At 45.1% G+C, this 8,774-nt stretch overlaps 1 long non-coding RNA gene across 3 annotated transcripts in view; it reads left to right on the plus strand.

Moving 5' to 3' along the window:
- Positions 1 to 8,327, plus strand: part of LOC122801794 — a 100,795-nt gene extending 92,468 nt beyond the window's left edge. For all 3 annotated transcript variants that reach the window (XR_006364804.1, XR_006364802.1, XR_006364803.1), the window contains one exon: positions 8,143 to 8,327. This is a non-coding gene — a long non-coding RNA (uncharacterized LOC122801794). The remainder of the gene's footprint in view (positions 1 to 8,142) is intronic.
- Positions 8,328 to 8,774: the final 447 nt, after the last annotated feature.

Genomic DNA, 8,774 nt, shown 5'->3' on the forward strand with positions numbered 1-8,774 from the left:
GACCCCACTCCCAGGAGACCCTCCAAATTCATAACGGCACCAGCAGACAAGCAGTTCTTGACAAAAGGAGTTTCTGTGGATGCTATGGTGGTAGCTGCTGCCACTAAGAAGGAACTAGCTGATCCTTCAGTACCTGTCCATCCACCTAACAAGGAATCTAGGTCCATGGACGGGTACGGGAAGCGGATGTTCTCGTCAGCGACATTTACTATGCGTTCGCTGAACTACCTGTGCCATTTCACTCGTCTTCAAAGGGACTTGATTAAAGAAGCGAGTGACATGTTGAAGGATCCTACAGCTGCGGGTTTTCAAGATAAAATGAACACTCAGCTGGCTACCCTTAACTCCATAGCTAACTCCTCCATGCGCCTCCTTTCTTATGCGGCTGATGGAGCGAGTAGGGCCGCAGGGACAGGTGTGGCCTTACGTAGGCACGCCTGGATGCGGCTATGCAATTTTGCGGACCCCTTCAAGACGTCTTTCACTAACTCCCCGTTTGATGGATCATCTCTCTTTGGTCCTCAAGTGAAAGAAACCTTGACTAGGTGCGAGACTGATGGCAAGACTCTTTCTGCCGTCTGAGTCCGTTTTTCTACTCCTTCTAGGCCTTACCCCAAAGGCCAGAAAAGTGGGAAAATGTGGTTCCGTAAACAAAATCAAGGGACTTCGCCTGACGCACAAAGTCATTACCCCGCCAGAGGCAGAGGCGGGAATAACAATGGTAGACGTCGCCCTCGAGGCAGGGGGCTCCGCAGAACCAGGGCAATCGAGAAGCCTTCTCTGATAAGCCCTTTCAGCATCCCTGAGGTGTTGCCCGGCTGCCCACCTTCGGAGGCAGTCGGGAAGGTTGTCACTGTACCCAAAAGCCTGGCTATCCCTGACTCAAGACAAATGGGTACAGTCCGTCATTTCAAGGCTATTCTATCCCCTTTCTTCGCATTCGAAACAATCAAAAATCCCTTCCAGATGTTCCACCAGCGCAAAGGGATCTAGCAGTTTTGGAAATTTCAAAACTGCTTGCAAAAGAGCAATTCAGCCAGTTCCAGCAGACCAGCAAGGATCCGGAATCTACTCAAGGTTCTTTTAGTTCCAAAGAAAACAGGGGACTGGAGACCAATTTTGGATCTCAGTATCTTGAACAGATCAGTCAAGAAAACAAGATTTCGGATGGTCACGCTGCAGTCCATCCTTCCCCTATTGGGAAAAGGAAACTGGATGTGCTCTATAGACCTTCAGGATGCGTACTATCACATAAAAATGAACAGACGCTCCAGAAGATTCCTCCGCTTCAGGCTGGGAACCAGTCATTTTCAATTCAGGGCCCTGCCCTTTGTTCTCACCTCTGCCCCCCGGGTGTTTACCAAATGCATGGCAGTGGTAGCTTCTCACCTGAGACGACAAGGATTCCAGGTGTTTCCATATTTGGACGACTGGCTCCTCACAGCTCCCACCAAGCATCTCCTTCTGATGGCCAGGGATTACACTTTTCGCATTTGTCAAAAGTTAGGCATTTCAATAAATTGCGAAAAGTCTGTTTTGTCGCCTTGTCGTACTATTACCTTCATAGGCGCAAATCTAGACACAGTAGACATGTCTGCGAGGCTAACAGATCAGAGAATAATAGACATACACAGACTGGTCTCACTCCTTTTCAACAACAACAGAATCAAAGCCAGGTTAGTTCTGAAAGTGTTGGGAATTATGGCGGCTGCCATACCTCTGCTTCCATTAGCCAGATTCCACATGCGAATCCTTCAATGGATGCTCTTTACACAATGGTCATACCAGCAACTTCCAATGTCCCACACCATTATGATCACGCAGGCGTGCAGAAATCATCTCATGTGGTGGATGTCTTCCCCTCAGCTCTGGTTGGGAAGACCCTTTGTTCCTCCCCCTCCGGTTGCTACTCTGACAACGGACGCCTCCCTGATCGGGTGGGGGGGGCATTATCAGGGCAGGACGGTCCAGGGCACATGGCAACCAGACGAATGCCACTTGCACATAAATGTTCTGGAGATGAGAGCAGTGCTTTTAGCGTTGCAAGCCCTTCAAGACTCTCTCCCCTTGGGAACGATTGCAATCCAGACAGACAATATGTCAGTAGTGTGGTACATCAACAAACAAGGCGGAACCAGGTCCTACCCCCTGTGTCGAGAAGCACTCAGATTGTGGCAATGGGCGATTTCTTCTCAGCGTTTTCTGATAGCAACGCACATCCCCGGGAAGTCCAATCAAATAGCGGACAAATTGAGCATAGCTATCCTCATGCCTCATGAGTGGTCTCTGAAAGACTCTGTTGTGAGAGAGATTTTTCTCAAATGGGGTCAGCCTTGCTGCGATCTTTTTGCTACTCCCCAAAACAGCAAGTGCAGACATTATTTCACTCTATTCCCTTTACCAGGCCAACCCAGCAGAGACGCTCTAGTCCAAGTTTGGCCCCGGGGACTTCTGTATGCATTTCCTCCCTTCCCACTAATCTCTCAAGTGATACAGAAAGCTATCGCTCAGAAGGCCTCGTTGATCCTCATTGCTCCTTACTGGCCTCGACAGGTGTGGTTCCCCTTTCTACATCAATTTCTACTGGAGCGACCTTGGCATCTGGACCTAGCTCCAGACCTTTTGATCCATCAATCGGGTCAGTTACATCGCTCCCTCCCCTCTCTGAACCTCACTGCTTGGTTCCCCCAGTTCCAACCTTAGCCAGGCTTCCTCAATTATCTCACTCTGTTCGAGATATTTTGATAGCTTCCCATATATCTTCCACTAGGAAGATTTATTTGAGTAAGTGGAAACGTTTCACATATTGGGCTCAAGGAAGGGACATAGATCCTTTCACTGCTTCCATCCAAATAGTCCTTGATTTTCTAGCTGAACTCTTCCATGCAGGTTCATCCCCTTCTACTCTTAAAGTTCAATTGGCAGCTATTTCTAACTTTCATGTGGGTATTTCTGAGTCTGCCTTAATGTCCCACAAGCTTTGCAAAGCCTTTTTGAAAGGAGTTTTTCTTCTCAGACCTCCTATAAGAAATCCTCCTTCTCCTTGGGACCTAAATTTAGTTCTTACTTCTTTGATTCTACCCCCTTTCGAACCTGCAGCCTCCTGTTCTTTAAAATTGCTATCATGGAAGACTCTCTTTCTGGTAGCTATTACTTCAGCTAGAAGAGTCTCAGAACTTCATGCACTCAGCTGCCGACCTCCTTGTCTATTGTTCCATAAGGACAGGGTATCCTTACGAACCAACCCGTCCTTTTTGCCTAAGGTAGTCTCGACGTCAAATCTAAATCAAAGCATTGACCTCCCTGTCTTTTTTCCAGAATATTCCAATAGGTCTGAACAAAAATTACACTGGCTAGATGTTCATCGTCAGTTGAGGTACTATTTGGATAGAACAAAACAATTCAGAAAATCTGACCAACTGTTTATCTCCTATGCAGAAGGCAGAAAGGGACTTTCAGTTTCAAAGGTATCATTATCTAGATGGCTTACATCTCTGATTACCCTTGTTTATGAGATTAGACACCAAAAGCTGCCTAATAAACCTAAGGCCCATTCTACCAGAGCTTTGGCTACTTCCTTAGCCTTCCAAGACAAGACTGCCTATTGACACCATTTGTGCAGCGGCTACTTGGGCTACTCCTCACACTTTCATTTCTCATTATAAGTTGGATTTAGCTTCTAGGCATAGAGCTAACTTTGGTTCCACTGTTCTCAGGAGTCTGTTCCGTTAGGCCACCCGGGACAAGGTGCTAGGGACGCGGTCCCATCCAGCAAGAATGAAGGCGAGATAGACAACTTAACATATAGAAGTTATGTTCTTACCATAACGTTCCATGTTAGTTGTCTTCTTCTCGCCTTCTTGCGTCCCACCCTCCTTCCCCCTGGCCTGGACAGACCTAGAGGAGTTGTGATTGTGACCTCTCTTTCTACCACCTCTTTTCTTAGGCATATGCTGCTTGCATATTTCCTGAATCAGGATGTAGGTCACCCTTCTTTCTCCCTGTTGTTAGAGGTGGACTCTGTTTAGAGTTATTCTGTTACTATTATAAGCTGGGGTTAGCTTACAAACGAGATCTGAGGTAACTCTCGCCTAGCATTGTGGGATATAAGGGGAGCCTCGAGCCGGTGGAACCAACTCTCGAGCTTTTAGAGTGGCCGAGTCGGAGCCGAGGTCGGCTCCGAACCCATCCAGCAAGAAGAAAGCGAGAAGAAGACAACTAACATGGAACGTTATGGTAAGAACATAACTTCTATTTTTAGTTGGAGAAAGCATAAGAGCAAACTAATATATTGGGACCCAATGATTCGGTGAGATGCTGTAGTTTCCTGGGAACAGGTAAAATACCCATTTGTCTTGGATGAAAGATATCAAACCCTTCATAAAGCCATCCAAAGAGTTGCTTACAAGATAGTGGCTCCCTCAAAATGAGCAGGATTGGCTGGACTTACTAAGGTGGTTCAGCAGCCTCAGAAATGAGGAAATGTCAGGTAGGGCCTCCATCTTTGCTTTGCCTAGAATACTTAGAGGGGATGGAAAGTAGCAGTTAAAATTAAGATAATCTGGGAAATTCAACTTGCTGGTAGAATATCCAAGAATTCATGAGCACAAGCATGTATTACTCTGGGGGGGGGGGGGCTTAGCTGGAAATGCTTGTATAGCAGCATCTTTTTTTGGAAATATTATAAGTTAGCAGAGTACAGAAAGGCTATGGTTCAATTGATAACCACACAAGGAAATCGCTAGATGGCATGAATTTTTTTTTTCTGGGACTAGCATGAAGTTGATTTTAAATCAAAGCTTCTGGAACTGTTACAATTACTAGAAGATGGAAACAGAAGGACACCCCCCCCCCCTCAAATTTACTGACTTAAAATGTTTAGTGGCTTTAAGTAGAGAACCTGAAGCGAGCGAGAGCACATAAAGATGTATCTTTCGACATTTCCCAGTTAGGAGTCACCACAGCGGAACTCGGGTCCGCTAATGATTGGCAGTAGATTTTTATGTACCGAGTTGCCAGCCCTGACGCACAACCTTCAACGAAGGTACGCCCATTCACGCATGTCTCCACACAAGACGCTTTAGCTGAGAATTTAACAGGGCAACGTCTTACTGTGAGGTGACCATGCTACCGCAGCACCACCACTGCAGTTTAGCATAAATAAATTTGCCTAGAGATGGCTGCCATCGATGAATTTCTTGGAGTGGCAGCAATAGTGCATTTCAACTTGGTTCTTTTTTTATGGTTAAGCTATTGTAGACACTCCTGGTATCAGTTTTTTTCTCATTTTGTTTTACACAATGTGTCGGGTGATAACTGGAAACTTTACCCTGTGTTTGTGACTTAGAAATTTGTTCATTTGATCCCAAGTTAATAACTTAATGTTTTTAGCTTGGGTAGCAGGGGGCAAATTATAAGTTAGGAATGTGTTTGTGTTTTCAGTGGTAACATTAACTATGTGTTAATGAGATGGACATGTGGATGATTTCACTCCAGGCTTCTAATTTTTGTTTGGTTATTTTTTTTATATTGCTTCTCATCATCATCTTTTGGCTTTTACTGTTAGGGGTCGCCACAGCGGAATATCTCTTTCCATTTCTTCCTATCCTCTGCATCTTGCTCTGTCACACCAACCGCCTGCATGTCCCCTCTCTCCACGTCCATAAACCTCATCTTAGGCCTTCCTCTTTTCCTCTTACCTGGCAGCTCCATCCTTAGCATCTTTTTCCCAATATACCCATCATCCTTCCTCAGCACATGTCCAAACCAACGCAATCTCGTCTCTCTTGCTTTGTCTCCAAACTGTCCAACATGAGCTGATCCTCTAATATACTGATTCCTAATCCTATCCATCCTAGTCGCACCGAGTGCAAATCTTAACATCTTTAACTCTGCCACATCCAGCTCTTGACTCCTGCCTTTTTGTCAATGCCACGGTCTTCAACCCATATAACATAGCTGGTCTCACTACCCTCTTGTAGACCTTCCCTTTCACTCTTACTGGTACCAGTCTGTCACAAATCACTCCTGACACTCTTCTCTACCCATTCCACCCTGCCTGTACTCTGTTCTTCATGTCTCTTCCACATTCACCATTACTCTGAACTGTTGATCCCAAGTACTTAAACTCGTTCACCTTTACCAACTCTACTCCCTGCATCCTCACCATTCCTCTACCCTCCCTCTCATTTACACTCACCATTCCTCTACCCTCCTTCTCATTTACACACACATATTCTGTCTTAGCCCTGCTGACCTTCATTCCTCTGCTCTCTAGAGCATATCTCCACCTCTCTAGAGTCTCCTCAACCTGATTCCTACTCTCACTACAGATCACAATGTCATCTGCAAACATCATAGTCCACGGGGCCTCCTGTCTGATCTCATTTGTCAACCTGTCCATCACCACTGCAAATAAGAAAGGACTCATTGATGTAATCCCACCTCCACCTTAAACGGCTCTGTCACTCCCACTGCAGTCCTCACCACTGTCACACTACCCTCGTACATATCCTGTACCACTCTTACATACTTCTCTGCCACTCCCGACTTCTTCATACAATACCACAACTCTTCTCTAGGCACCCTGTCGTATGCTTTCTCCAAGTCTACAAAGACACAATGCAACTCCTTCTGACCTTCTCTGTATTTCTCCAATAACACTCAGAGCAAACATTGCATCTGTAGTGCTGTTTCCTGGCATGAAACCATACTGCTGATCACTAATCATCACCTCCCTTCTTAACCTAGCTTCTACTACTCTTTCCCATAACTTCAAGCTGTGACTGATCAATTTTATCCCTCTGTAGTTACTGCAGCTCTGCACATCACCCTTATTCTTAGATAGGTACCAAAACACTTTTTCTCCACTCCTCAGGCATCCTCTGACTTTCCAACATTAGATTAAACAATCTAGTTAAAAATTCCACTGCCATTTCTCCTAAGCACCTCCATGCTTCCATTGGTATGTCATCTGGGCCAACAGCCTTTCCATTCTTCATCCTCTTCATAGCTGTCCTTGCTTCTTCCTTGCTAATCTGTTTCACTTCCTGATTCACTATCCCCACGTCATCCATCTTCTCTCTCTCTCATTCTCTTCATTCATCAGCCTCTCAAAATACTCTTTCCATCTACTCAACACACACCTCTCTTGTGAGTACCTTTCCCTCTACTTGCTGCACATCTTTCCCAGCTCTGTCCAGCCAGTCAGTACAGGTCCTTTTCTCCCTCTTTAGTGTCCAGTCTGTCATACAACTCTCCATATGCCTTATCCTTAGCTTTCGCCACCTCTCTTTGCCATGCGCCTCATCTTCTTATACTCATGTCTACTTTCTTCATCTCTTTTACAATCCCACTTCTTCGCCAGCCTCTACCTCTGTATACTCTCCTGTACTTCCTCATTCCACTACCAGGTCTCCTTGTCCTCCCTCTGTCCAGATGTCACACCAAGCACCTTTCTAGCAGTCTCCCTTACTAGTTCTGCTGTAGTTACCCAGCTATTCGGTAACTCTCCACTGCCTCCCAGTGCCTGTCTTAACTCTTCCCTAAACTTTAAGAGCTTAAATCTGTAATTTTTATATTTCCGTAGTAATTCTGTAGTATACATTTAGTTGCATGCAATTCTAACTTATTTGTATTTATATATTTTTAAATGTTTGGATGTGTTCATTGTCAATTTTAACTTTGTATTAATAGTTTATTTCCCCCAAAAAATAAACTGCCACAGTCCACCATATGTGCAACTGTAAGCTCAGGGAAGATCAGAATGAGAACAGAAGCATTGATCTGTAGCCTTAAGGAGTTCATTAACAACCCAAGTGGAGATTGTATCAGTCTTAACTTGATTTCACTGTTATACTCTGTGCTTTGTTTTTGCTGAATAGTGTTGACACTCTTAACTAGATATTATGAAATTATTTTACTTGTATTTGTTTTTTGTACTATACCTTGGGCCACTACCGGGTAAGCAAGCTGGCTGTAAGTAAAACTGAGCTGAAATGAATGCATAATTGCACAGTAGTGCAGCTGTGTTGACATTGTTGCATCATTGGTTTGGTTTCTAGCTGTGGTGTCTATGTGGAGCCTGCATGATATTTTTAGTGTTTCACTGTTGTAGTCCTGACTGTTTGGGATTTTCTGCAGTGAAGGACCTGGGCCGGTTTGACTACCAGAGAAAACTCTTTTGCCTCCCAGGCTGGCTGATGCTCTAACGGACTTCAGTACGCTTTGATACAAAGGGAGCCAGCTTGCATCATTTCAGTCTTCTTGCTGCCGGAACCTAAAACAGTGTACACGTGTCAGTCGGTCAGCATGAGAGAAGTCATTGGATAGGTAAGTACCCCATTGGGGAACTCCTTTCATTTTTCTTTAACTTATGTCAGATAAAGTAAGTAATGGTCTCCGCTGTGGGAAACAAATCCCACACAGACTTCCATATGCTTTGTGTCACTTGTTTAGGCCCAGACCACTACGTCCCCAATTATCGTTTCTGTGCTTGGTTTAACCCTAAAACTATTAAGCGTATGGCTGAATTCTTAGTGGGGTTTCTGAGATAGGAGTCTGTACAATTGCGTCTGATGGCATCTGCTGGTCGCCCTGAACATGAATTACGTAAGCGCAAAGAGGTACTTTTGGAGCCCCCTTCAACCTTTGAAAGAGTGACCCAGGCCTCTGTTGAGACCAGTTGGGAGTTGGACATGCCACTGGTCCCTCCTACTTCTGCAGCACATTACTTTGGCTTATCGGTTGGGTCTGAGACTGCTCAGCAGGCTGTG

The sequence above is a fragment of the Protopterus annectens genome, chromosome 5.part0, assembly GCF_019279795.1.
Source record: "Protopterus annectens isolate FY-2018-M chromosome 5.part0, PAN1.0, whole genome shotgun sequence".
NCBI lineage: Eukaryota > Metazoa > Chordata > Ceratodontiformes > Protopteridae > Protopterus > Protopterus annectens.